This window comes from Ambystoma mexicanum, chromosome 5q, assembly GCF_040938575.1.
Source record: "Ambystoma mexicanum isolate Mex_15411 chromosome 5q, UKY_AmexF1_1, whole genome shotgun sequence".
NCBI lineage: Eukaryota > Metazoa > Chordata > Amphibia > Caudata > Ambystomatidae > Ambystoma > Ambystoma mexicanum.
The window spans coordinates 915,661,967-915,675,509 of NC_090933.1; positions in this window are offsets into that span (position 1 = coordinate 915,661,967).

The window sequence follows — 13,543 nt, forward strand, 5'->3', positions numbered from 1 at the left end:
GACCCTCATAGCTCGGGGAGAGGTCTCCTAGCCAGGTCCTCTCTTGGATAAGTTCCTTGAAGGCACAATAGCTTTCAGATTAGCGAAGGACAGCAGCAGAAGTTCTTCTTCTTCCAGTGGGCTTCGAAGTTAAGCATCAGTTTCAACTTCAGCTTCTGAACGATTTCTAGCAGTGAGAGGCCCCCAGATATACTGTTGATCTCCCATTCACTCTGCTGGGTCCCACTCAGGCAACCAATCATTCAGAAGGGCATTCAGGCAGCTAATCAGGCGCACAGTGCTTTCAGGTCATTCTTCACCATCCAGACACTCACAACAAAGAAAGTGGATTCGGACAAGCACTCTGCCATTCAGCACTACACACTTTATTCATACCAGTTTCAAGCAGGGCTGTCTCAGTCATTGTGTCAAACACTAGATACTAGACACCCATAACACAAAATGCGTATTCATCAAGCACATTCCATTCACCCAGGTCCCACCCCACGGGCGTACCCACAACATGCAGTCATTGCAAAGGCTTCAGCCAGTCTGGCCTGGACTTCCCCACAACACCATACATGGAACTTCCACCCAACAGCCAGTCAGGGGGAAGGGACAGAGTCAGGGCTTCCCGGAACTTCAGGGAAAAGTAAGGTAACAGGTGATAGAAAGCAAGAGGCCACAGGGGCCATCTTGTTTCCTATCAGGAATCCACTGATTCCAATGACAGGGCCTGGGCATCCCAAAATGGAGGATGCGCAGGGCACCTGTCAATTCAGCACAGAGCTGCCACCAGCCCATACCCTGCTCTGTGGGCCATACACAGGTGCCCAAAAACATGCACTAGGAGTACAGGGTTGTACTCCCACACATGGGTGCCATAAGGTATCCCAAGTGTCTGTTCACCAAACCAAACAGAGGAAGATCTGCACCACCAGGAGTCCCACATGAACTCCTGCATGGAAAACAAGACAGAACACATGATGAAAAGCAATAAAGGACTAGGATACAGAGGCCCTGTCCCTCTGACGCATTTCCAGCATTACAGTCGCCCTACCCCAGACGGAGGTTAGGGCATCTAATCTCCCACGAGATTGACGCTCTAATCCAGACAGTCAACATGAAAGGGGCCCCTAGGGGTCCCTATGGAAACAAGGGGAGTCACCACACACGATAGATACGCCAGACACGAGGTTGTATTCCCAAAGCTAGGGTTTATTGCAAAGCAAAAGTCTCAGTTGGCCAACTCGGTCTCACGCCCCGCGACGTGTATCTCTAGACCTCGAGGGACGCAACAGAGTGAATTACGTACATCAGTTACATATATACAAAATGCATATCAAACAATCAGCTATGACATGTTTAACACCCCCCTTTATTGGGTTTCTTTAAACTTGGTGTGATGATGGACATCTCCGACAACTATGACACCTTCAAACATCTATTCTAGTAACAATTTGCAATTTGTGAGTGCGGAGGCAACTTTCAGTTGTTGAATAGAACACAGCGCTTCTGTTCTTGGAAGCGAGCTACATACGGGGGGAAGAGTTGCATTCCAGACCTTGCTATCTATTAGGTGCTATTCGTGTCCTGTGAGCTGACATGCTCTAGCGGGGCTCAGCAAAGGGGGGGCCGTAAGAAAAGCATAATTCAAGCCTTTAGCTGTATTATTCTAACCTATTCTACCATATAATGAGACTGGCTGGCAGCTGCAAAATGATTAAATGCCCTGCAGCTCTGCTTTAAGGCTACATTCGGGAGGGAGCCGGGCATTCTTCCTGGCGCTGCCTACGTTGTGTTTCAACGAACTCTTGTTATCCTCTCAGCCCTGCGGCCTTGTCCTTTTTACGTGCAGACAACAATGTTTTACAGTCGAGCAGTGTAAGCAGAAAATATACTGCGAAGCAATAGGAACAGAAAGCAATGGTTAGAAAACAAAATGGCGATTCTTGTTACATCAAAATGGCCGTTCATTGGCAAACTCGAAAACCTATATTCTGTCATATCGTGCATTAGACGGTTGGCCCACGGCCACCAAAATACGTTTGCGGTCACAAAGTAGAGGTATCCATTTTTCTAGACTGACAAACCCTCCTTTGGCCGTATGCCAAACGTCTCATCTATTTATTGAAACCTCCTCTAGTTATGATGAGTCTGAAGTACTTATGTGTGAATCTTGCATGCTATCGTAAACATCATTGTCTTCATCAATATCTATAGTCATCAACTCTTTTACTATTTTCATTTCATTTGGGTCTTGGTCAGCTCGACCATGAGGTTGTTTTTTCTTCGTCATCATATGCTTACATCCTTCCGTACATCCCTCAGTTACCCCAGCGCAAACTATTGGTAGGCAATGTATGCAACAACAGCACATTAGGAATATTCCAAACACCACTACTAATATTGAGATCAACTTCCATCCCCAAGAACATAGTATTCCCCAAAACCAAGATCCTATTCCTCAGCCCCCTTCTCCAGTAGGCAGTTCAGAGCTGAGGACATGCATTTTCTGTATCGCTTCAAAGATCGTAGGGGAATAGTCATCGACATAAACGCAACACGCTGATCCCACTATTTTGCAAATTCTCCCACGATCAACCAGGATCACATTGAGAGCCATTCTATTTTGCAGCGTCATTAACCTGATTCCTCTTTCTTCCAACGTCATGTTAAATAGTATATCTGTTGTTGTGTTTATGGTATTTTTTAGTATTCTGGACAGCTGCCTTATATTATAGGAGTTCACTATCTGCCCTAAGAATGGAATGAATGATTTTGCTACATCAGTTGCTATCAAAGCACCCTTGTCAGTCCTTTTGACTCTAGTTCTGGATAGTCTGGCCATGTCTGCTTTTTCTAAGAGGAATACTCCTGGGAACAGTAAACCTAGGTAACATGTACCTCCCCAGTTTCTGGGCAACCAATGATATGCTTTCTCTCCACATATAAAATAAACTGGTTCACCTACATATACTGGTTCTATTTCCCATTTTAATACCACTGTATTCATGCATCCAGTATATTTTCCGACTGAAAAGGAGCCTTTCTTTTTTAGACAGAAAGGGACAGTTCTTGGGCTATAATTTACAGTGTATGATGGGGGGATTGCATCTTTGTCCCCTTCCCCTTCTGTTCTTACACAAAACGTCATTACAGATGTCTTTTCTGGTGGGGACAATCTATCTCGTCTATTTTGTCGTGTTATCTTTCGTGTACTTTTCCTCGTGGGCTCTGGGGCTATTACTTGTGATTTATGGAAAATGGAACAACCCACAGGCTTCATTATTATCTCTTCAAACTCATTCATTTTGGTTCTGTCTAATTGACCCGTACTACTCTCATTCCATTTCCCATAAAACATTGAACCTAAAGACGCACTACATGCATAACTTAATGGTAATGGCTGTACATATCACCCTATTCCTTTCCCAGCATGCTTTGGTAAATGGGCACATACCCAGCAATTTGTTTTCTTCAGAATTGCATGTGTCATGTTCATGATTAATAATAACCTATTATTCCCAAAACCTTCCCTGTGTCTTTCTTCCGGTGGGGGCAGGGTATAAGTAATCACCTGAACCGGGCTTTCAGTAGTGGATATATTAACTATTGGTAAAACCATTTCTAATGGGTGTATCGCTTCCACATACCATAATATTAGGGCTGTCGATATTGGTGCTACCACACTCATAAAGCACATTATTATTGTCAGTGCCAGCATATAATTCGTTTTACCATGTGTTTTTCTTAATCTTACAGTCTTTATAATTGACTCATTCTCAGCAGTGGTGGTGCAGGAGGAGGCTGGAACCGGTCCCGGCATGTTTCTCGTCATCCTTCTTCCTTATCACAGTTCGTCGTGGATATCTCTCTTCGTCGCGCTTGCTCTGATGTCAATAAGTTCAACGGAATTGTCATAGTTCCGTTCTGCCAGTCCTTAATAGCCTGGATTTGTTTATTCGTTTTTAGGCAAGATCACTTGTCCTTTCTCATACTGCTCAGAGGACCTTTGATCAGTTATCTTATTGCCTTAGTCCCATGTGCGCCCAGCTTGTCCACACTGGTTCCTGACACATGTACTTTTATGATCGCCCCGAGGAGCCACGAGTCTTGAATTGTCCGACTTGCACAATTCTCACGCTTCTCTCCTCTACACCTCTAGTTCCTTCTCCGTCCATGAGCTGAACCAGAGGTTGACATAAACACCAAAAAAGAACTGCGGATCACTTTGTCTTTCGAGGCCGCAAGTTGTATCGCCTTACTCCTGGTATCGTGTGATCCGTGAACAGTGCCGGTGCACTTCCAGATTCAGGCTCAAAGTCAGCCTGTGGCGCTACTGCAGGTGCTGGTGTGCGCCGCGCCAATGATGCAGATCCGTTCTTTGGCGTGCTGGCAAGTGCTGGTGGGCGCCAAAGGGGTACACGATTTGTTTCTGCTGGTATTTGCAAGGCAGATTTCGTGTCGGCCAGCAGCGATATCGATTCTGCTGGGCAACGTTGGGGCACTCTTTGCCCTTCCCCCTCTTTGGCAATCGTCTCAGGCTTTGTTTTGAGTTTCACTTCTCGTTTTGGCAGATTTGGTGGCTGCTTACTGGCAACAGTTTCTTCCGTTTCTGGGACCGCTGTCTCTTTACGGTCATCTGGGTCAGGCAAGTCTTTCAGTGAAGTTGGAATCTTCTTGGCATGGGTGGCATGGATCCACGACTTCCTTCCATCCACCCGTATTGCCGTCTGCGTTGCCATGAGTACTTGATAGGGCCCGCGCCACCTGGGTGCTAACGATGACTTTCTTTCAAAATTCTTTAGCAGCACCCAGTCTCCTGGCTCCAGCGCATGCCCCGGACCGGTGTATCTCACTGGTAATGCCTCCTGCACCTGCTGATGAATCAAACACAATTTCTGCATTAAAAGGCCACAATAAGTACTAAGCACAGGATGTTCTACCTCACTAAGTCGTTTTGGCTGTGGTGCGCACCATACATTTGCCGGCCTCGCCATTGCGATCTCGTACGGGGAGAGCCCAGTTTTAGCCTGTACAGATGTACTCATGCATAATAGTGCTATTGGTAATGCATCCACCCAACTCAACTTGCTTCCCGCACAAATCTTGCTAATCTTTGATTTAAGAATCCCGTTGTGCCTCTCCACAAGACCGGCAGAACTCGGATGCCTTGAACTATGGAATCTCTTATCAATCTGAAGACCAGCACATATCTGTAACACCACTGCGCCCATAAAATGTGGTCCATTATCGGACCATAGGACACGGGGCAAGCCAAATCTGGAAAAGTATTTCTTAAGCATTACTTTTGCCGTGCTCATTGCTGTGCAGTCCTTCAAGGAATATGCCTCCACCCACTTACTGAATGCACAGATCACCACTAAGACGTATTTTAAGTTTTGGCATCTCTAGGAAATCAAAATGGATCACCTCAAATGGCATAGAGGGCGGGCCAAAACTACCTATTGGAGTCACTGTTCCTTTTCCTACATTGTGTTGCAAACACGTGATACAGTTCTGCACCAACCTCTCTGCATTCTTTTTTATGTTTACATTCTGCCATACTGTAGAAAGGTGCTGTATTATCTTTTTCGCATAGATGTGAGTAGGGCTGTGGGCCATTGTGACCATTGCAGTCACATACGAATTTGGCAACATCTAGTTTCTAGTTCCCTTGTCCACCCAACAACCCTCCAGATCTAACTCAGCAGAGCCCTCTGTCCACCCCTGTATTTCATCGGCCGTAGCTTCGGCCTGCATTTCTTTGACAGTGGCAACTCCATTTTCTATCATACAGGGTACTTCCTCAGTCTGAACCGTCATCATTTTGGTATTTAAATCAGTGGCAGTTTGTTTTGCAATTCTGTCTGCAAACGCGTTTCCCTCTCCTACTTTGCATGTTATATTTTGGTGTGCATCGCATTTCACTATTGGTAGGCGTTTTGGAAGCGTGAGTGCAGACAGCAATTGTACAATCAAAGGGCCATGTTGAATTCTGGCGCCATGTGATGTCAAAAACCCTCTCTCAGCCCAGAGTCGACCAAAGTTATGAACCACCCCAAAAGCATACCGGCTATCAGTATATATATTCACATTCAAATTTTCAGAAATCTCGCAGGCTCTGGTTAATGCTTTTATCTCTGCGGCTTGTGCCGAATTGTAGGGAATTGTTTTGCTTTCTACAACGATCTCTAGGGTAGTGATAGCATATGCGGCAGTTGTCGTGCCATCTGGTAATTTAAAACACGAGCCGTCATAAAATAACTCTCCATCTGGCTCTTTCTGTGGGGTATCACTTAAATCAACTCTCCCCTTGGTTTGTTCCTCAGTGACCATTAAGCAATTGTGGGGGTGGGGGGGTGATTCATTCTCCCCAATTTCTTTTATGGGTAGTGGCATTCATTCTGCAGGATTCAAAGAGCTACACCTCATAATTTGGATATTGGGCCCGAACAAGATAATCTCATATCTTGTCAAACTAGCAGAGGTGAGGTGTTGCGTCTGTGTCCTATTTAATAGAACGTCTATGGCATGTGGCACCATCAGAATTAAAGTGTGCCCCAATACCATCCCTTCCGTTTGTTTCACTGACGCAGCAGCCACCGCGACAGATCGCAAACATCATGGTAGTGCGCGCGCTACAGGGTCCAGCGCAGAAGAAATATAGCCGCATGGCCTATTTCTTCCACCTTGTTCCTGTGTCAAAACCTCCAATGCACATCCTTCACTTTCACACACAAACAGACTAAAAACCTTCTCATAATTCGGCGTACCCAAAACTGGAGCCGTGCATAATGCAGTTTTCAATTCATCAAATGCTTTCTGACATTCCTCATCCCACTGTAACGGCATAACCGCATCTTTCTTAGTCAAATTCACCATCGGTTTCACAATTAACGCAAAATTACCAATCCATTGTCGGCAATATGAAGCCATGCCTATTATGGCTCTGACTCCTTTTTGTGTCTTTGGAATAGGCATACAAGAAATACTTTCTATGCGTTCTAGCGTCAGCCTTCTCCCTTCTTTTGAAAGTAGGTAGCCTAAATAGGACACCTCCTTTCGATTATATTGAAATTTCTTCAAACTAGCTTTATGGCCATGTGCCGCTAGGTGTGACAGTAGTAATACAGTGCTTTCTTTACAAATCTCCTCTGTGTCTGCAGCTAACAATAGATCATCTATGTATTGCAAGAGTACTACTGTAAATACTTGGACTTTCCGTGTAACCTTGCGGAATCCGCGTAAATGTAAATGATCATCCTCCTAATGTGAACGCAAACAAATATCTGCTGTCCTTGTCCACTGGAATGCTGACGAACGCGTTTTTCAAATCCACTACACTAAAATATTCCGCTGAAACAGGTATCATTGTCAATATTATTGTGACATCTGGCACTAATGGAAATTGTGGATCTACTACCTTGTTTAATGCGCGTAAATCAATTATAAAACGGTATGGTCCTTCATTGCCTCCTTTTTTATAAACTGGAAGAATCGCATGAACTGCCTGTAATTTCCTCGATTACCACTAATTTCACCAAATATGTAACAATACTCTTCAATCCTTTCTCACCTTCAGCCGAAATTCTGTATTGGGGAATTCGCAGTAGGGTAACACTTTCTTTGAAAATGATTTTTACTGGCTCTATCTTTAAGCGTCCTACATCATTGTCATGCATTGCCCATATACAGGTTGGCACTTTACTTAGTTCTCTTGGTAAAGTTTTGGACATGAATTCTGACACAGGGGCATCGTGTGGCCAAATCGTTAGGAACACTCCATCTGCCGTGAAATGTATGACGGAACCTAATTTTTTCAACAAATTCAATCCCAACAAGTTCTCCCCACAATTTTCTGTTAAAAGGAAAGGACAATGTTCAGTAAATGGAAGAAAGTTGAGTATAGGTGCACACCTCTCGTTCAATAAAGACTGTTAGGTAATTTGAAGTTATATTCAGATAATTTAGGTGCTGGGGAGGAACTGGAGTCATGGCACAAAACCCCGACACATAAAACGAAAAAAGAAGATCAAAGGGAATCCACAATTTATCTTAGAACTACTTGGCTTGATCCTCTACTTCAGGTTCCAGGGCAAATACTTTTTACAGACCTCAGGTACATTGATGGGCTCATCGATGGCACCCGTCTATCCAAATACTTTTATGTTTCAGTTTGAAAGTCAACACGTACTGGAACACCCAATCTGGTCACCTTACGTCATAACATGGAAGAGGTTTATTGACGATATTTATTGTATCTGGTGTGGCACACAGGAAGAACTAAATAGGTTTTTTTGAATACATCAACCTTGTGCATCCAAGAATCAAGTTTACCATTGAAATTGGTAACCCTTACTTACACTTTCTGGACTTAAACTTGAACATCATTAACAATAAAATTCCTACATCTATCTACCATAAGCCAACTGATGCCAATAATTTGTTGCACTATTCAAGCTTCCATCCGAGAGCTATGCTTCAAAGCCTACCATATAGTCAAATCTTGAGACTTAAAAGAATTATCTCAGATCCAGAAGACCTGGACAAGAAAATGTACAAACCTTGTCAGCAAATTTCAAAATAGAGGATATCCCCAGAGATCCTAGAAGAAGCCAAAAACAGAGCCGCAGAAATTACACGTACTGACCTACTAAGAACTAAATCAAATGCAAAAGACATTCCACTGTTGTTTATATCCAAATTCTCCAGACAAAGCTTTCAGATCTGAAGATGTATAAAAAAAGCATTGGAACATATTACACAACGATCAAACTTTGCAAAAACTATTTCCTACTCCACCGATGATGTGTTTTAAAAGAGGAAAGAACATCAGAGATAAGCTTGTGAAAGCAGAAACAATCCCCAAGGATAATCAACAATTCTTAACTACTAAAAAGTTGGGAACCTTCCCCTGCTTGGGATACACACACTGCAACAACGTGATTAAAGGTGATGTAGTGACTCATCCGAGAAATGGACAAAAGATCAAGCTTAGACATTACTCCACCTGCCTTTCATCTGGAGTGATCTACCCATTAAAATGCCCGTGTGGAAAAGTCTATGTAGGCCAGACTACACAACCGATCAAACTGAGATTGACAGAACATAAGTCGAATATTAGATGCAATAACCAATACTCACCACTGGCTCGCCACTTCAATTCACAAAAGCACTCTATTGCACAATTAAAATTTCAGGTACTTGAAGTCGTCAAACGACCCACAAGAGGAGGTGATTACCAGTCCCTCCTATTACAAAGAGAGGCATACTGGATCGATAAAATTGGCTCCTTGCAGCCTTGGGGTTTGAACGAGGACTTTACCTTAAATTGCTTCCTGTGATCTAGAAGCAATACAACACTAGTGACAGACCTGTAATATTGGGAATTAGAACCAAATGTGTTTATCTATGTCTATAAGTTACTATGTAATTGGGCTATATAGTATTTTTTACTGTTTCACATTGACAAACTGTATGTCTGAATTTATGTAGATACTTAACTGAGTACTGCTGGACTATGTCCAACAAAGGTTACATATGTTGCGGAAATTAGGTACATAGTGTGAGGTATTGTGCTCTAACTTATCTAAATTGAACTTTGAATCAGCCACAATTTTGATTCATGATTGGCTTGACTACTCACCGTTCTGACGGCTTGACAACACTATTAGATCTACCATTTTCCTATCTCCCCCGCCACCTCTACTTACGGGAGGGAACATATTTATATCATTTTTATCGGCCTTATATTACTTTCTTAACATTTTTGGATGACCATTTCTTCTTTCATTTTGACTTCCTTTTATGACCATTTGGTCTATACAGTAATTTATCTTTGCTACTCTTCAGTGAGTATAGCTCCATTTATCTCTGACCATTTTAAAATGGCTGTACCTTTATCTAGTAATCTTAGTCCTTTCTCTACTGACTTTACAGTAATCCCAGTCCTTTCTTTACTGACACTACCCATAATCCTCCATGGCGCATGGCGTTTCCATAGCTGCTATGGAAGGACGCAGAACCGTGAATCCGATTCAGCTCCGAAAATAGATCCCGTACAGATCGTTATTTCCTGCACTCTAGGTAAGCGTCTCCACATTTTCACTTATGCTAGACACATATCCGTCTCTAGGATATTTCACTTTTTAAACCACATTCCCTTACTATGCAGGCACCTTTGCACGCGTGTTGCCGCGCTCTCTGTGACCTGGACTTGTCGTCTTTACAGCAATACTGCTGAATTGATATTCCTCCACCTGCCTACTGAGCTAGACGCACCATTGAGGTACTTGTTATAGCAACTTCTTATTTATTTACCAGAACTGTCTGTGCCAGTTTCATTCACTGACCTCTTGAACCATTTCCTAAACCCATATACATAGGTTGGACTTCTGAATGCTGCCACCATTCGCTGGCATGATATTGAGTTATACCGTGACCCTTTCACCGCTCATCTTTATTTCATCACGTTTCATTTTTTGGTACGTTTATTCGTTTAGTTTCCAGTTAATAGATTTGCTCATTAGTTTTTCATTTTATACAGACCTTTTTTCCCCCCTTCCTTTTTTTTTTATTTTCAGACATAGCGCGTTGTGCGCGGCTTTCTGAATATCGACAATAGTCATCCCTTCTTTACACTTTGTTTGCTTGAGATTGGAACCAGTAATATACACTGTTAATTATATATTTCTTCTTTATATTTCTTTTTTATCATTTCTTACTCTATTCAATATTCATGCTTCTATCACAACCCACGGTTACTTAAAACCGGTGAAACTGAAAACAGCAATTGAATGACTCTGTTGCCAGTCCCACAGAATGATGAGTACCCAGCCAATGTTTATGTTTTCATGAATAACATTATACTAACCTAATCACTATATAAGAACAAGTTATGTAATTTTGAATTTCGGTTAACGAGGAGAATCAGTATTATCAAAAGTCATGGAGTATTACATATGTACATTATGTAACTGTATAATTCACTGAAATTGAATAATAGTTTTTGTTTTTAAAAAAAGCAACTGAATGAATGTTTTCTCTTTGTGTTAGGAATCCAATTTGGGCCATATGAAGAAGAGGAAAGTATCCTCGAAACGCGTCGCCAAGTGAATTGGACTCCATATGTACACATCTCTTTCTTCAGAAAATATCCGTTTTCGCTTTTCATTTTTCCTCTCCAAACTTGATGTGATCTTTTGATACCATTCGTACTTCTTTATGTTGTAAATTTCATTTCGAAAGAATTGAGTCACATTATTTGTGATATAAAAAATGTTTTTGTATAATTTTCTTTTTATGAAGTATTACTCCTTAAACATTCTGTTGATGTATAAAAATAACAGTATTGGACTTGATCCAAACACTCAAAGGTGTGTAGGGAACGGGAGGATTCCTAGGTTGAATCCTTTTAATGTTCAGTAAATGGTCCTATTGTAACTGGGACTGGTTTGGACACTGGGTTTATGACTGGTGTACCTGCGAACCCTAAAGAAACATTCTTTTGCCCTGACAGTGGTATATCCGTAACCAAGTGGGGGTCTATTGAACACTTCTGCGCTCCTGTATCTACAAGAAAGCGGTGCTCCTCATTCCCGACTCTCATTTCTACGTAGGGTCCTCTCTGATTCACAGGAATAGACACTGGTTCGGACCCCTGTCCTGGGCTGTACTATTGGGGAATCACACATCGTCCGATGTGTAATCATTGCTGTTACTGTAATACGTGTTTGGCTGCGTATCAAAAAAGTTCCCACTCTTTCCTCTATTTCCCCCACTCTGGTTTCCATACTGTTGGTTTTGCTGTCCCTGTGTCTGATTTGGGGCATTTTGGTTTTGGCCTTGGTTTTGATTACCTCCGTTATTGTGATGCTGCTGCACACTATTCCTATTTGGTCCATTCGCTCCTAGGTGTCGTCTATGCTGTCTCCTCTGACCAGACCCATTTCTAATCTGCAGATGCGGACATTGCGCTCGCCAATGTCCTTCCTCCTTACAATACGCACTGATTTGGGCCCACTGTTCCCCCATGCATATTCAAATTACTCCTTCCTTGTGCGTTCCCTCTCCCTCTATGGTGTCCTACTACTTGCTGTAGAGGTACCCGTGTTTTCAGATTTACCCTATCCCTCTCTTCTTTCTCTTTTCCCGCAGTCACTCTGTGCTCATAATATTGGGCCATGTGTAATACTTCGCCCAACGTTTTTGCTTGCCATGCACTCTCTGATGTCATTATTAGTTCCTGGATTGGAAGTTTTAACCCCCTCACATATTTGTCAACAAATAACCTCTTTCCCGCTTCCGAGCCCACATCCTGCCCACTGAAGTCTGTGACTACTTCTTCAAATCTATTAAAATAATCTTTAGCTAACTCATCCTTGCCTTGTACACATGCAGTCAATTTGTCCCATTGAATTCTTTTCTCTGGGACGATTTCTAGACTATACGTGCTGGTAATGCTACCAGGTTCGCTCCTGGTGTCCCTCCAACCGCTTTATTCTTGTCTTCTATTACCAAGTCTGCTCATGTGGCGCCAAAGGCCGTTGCGTCATCTACCTTCCTTATTTGTTTCCATATGTCTGCTGGCAGAATCACCAGGAATATTAGGCCTATATCACCCATGGTAAGCACGGATGATTGCAGGCAGGACTCTACTTCCTTGTAAAACCCTGCAGGATTCTTTCTTATATCGGGAATCGTCTGCTTTATGTTGTTCGCCTCCTGTCTGGAAAAGGTGACATGCACATATTGGGCGGTGTAATGGGCTGGTGTTACCTGCGCCGCTACATTGCCCGCTGCGGGAACCTCTACCTTGGGCACAAAGCTAGGTGGGACCTCTCTCATAGGAAATGCCCCACTTACTGTCCCTCCCCCTTCTCTCAGATGTAACAATATTCCCAGATCCAGCGATAGGGCTATTTCTCCTGTCCCTCGCTCTAGTGCTCTTCTATATACTGCCATTATTTCAGGTGGGCTGGCCTTATCGTTTTTTATATCTTTATCCTTATCTAATAAATGTTCAGCCATCGACTGTAGTGCTTTTCTTTTGGGCATGGAATATTCATCAAATATCTCTTGTATCTCCATTTTGGGAATACTGGGATCCGACATCCATCTAAACGCTTCTCGTATACATACTTTTAACTTGTCGCCCCTCTGCACTGAAGACATTGAATGTCGTCGTTGTATATACGGCTCTACAGTTTCCTTCCTATGTCTCCCGATATCCCTACTCCTGTACCCAGGTGTAGTAAACATTTCGGCATAATCATTATCTAATTCATCTTTAAGTTCAAAAAGTCCATATACACGTTCTCTCACTTCGTCATCCCTCTCCCTACAGCGTGCTAATGCATTCAAATCTAACAATCGCTGCGGTGGTAATTTCCCAATTAACTGTTCCCATTTCTCCATCAAATATTCACCCATGCATTCCAATACTGCCTGTCTTTCGTTGCTTCTTCGAAAGTCATACATCGAAGCCAATGCTGCCGTCCCATCATTCCCGTCTATATACATCTCTGCCTGTTGCTGCAATTCCACCTTCCTTTCTTTG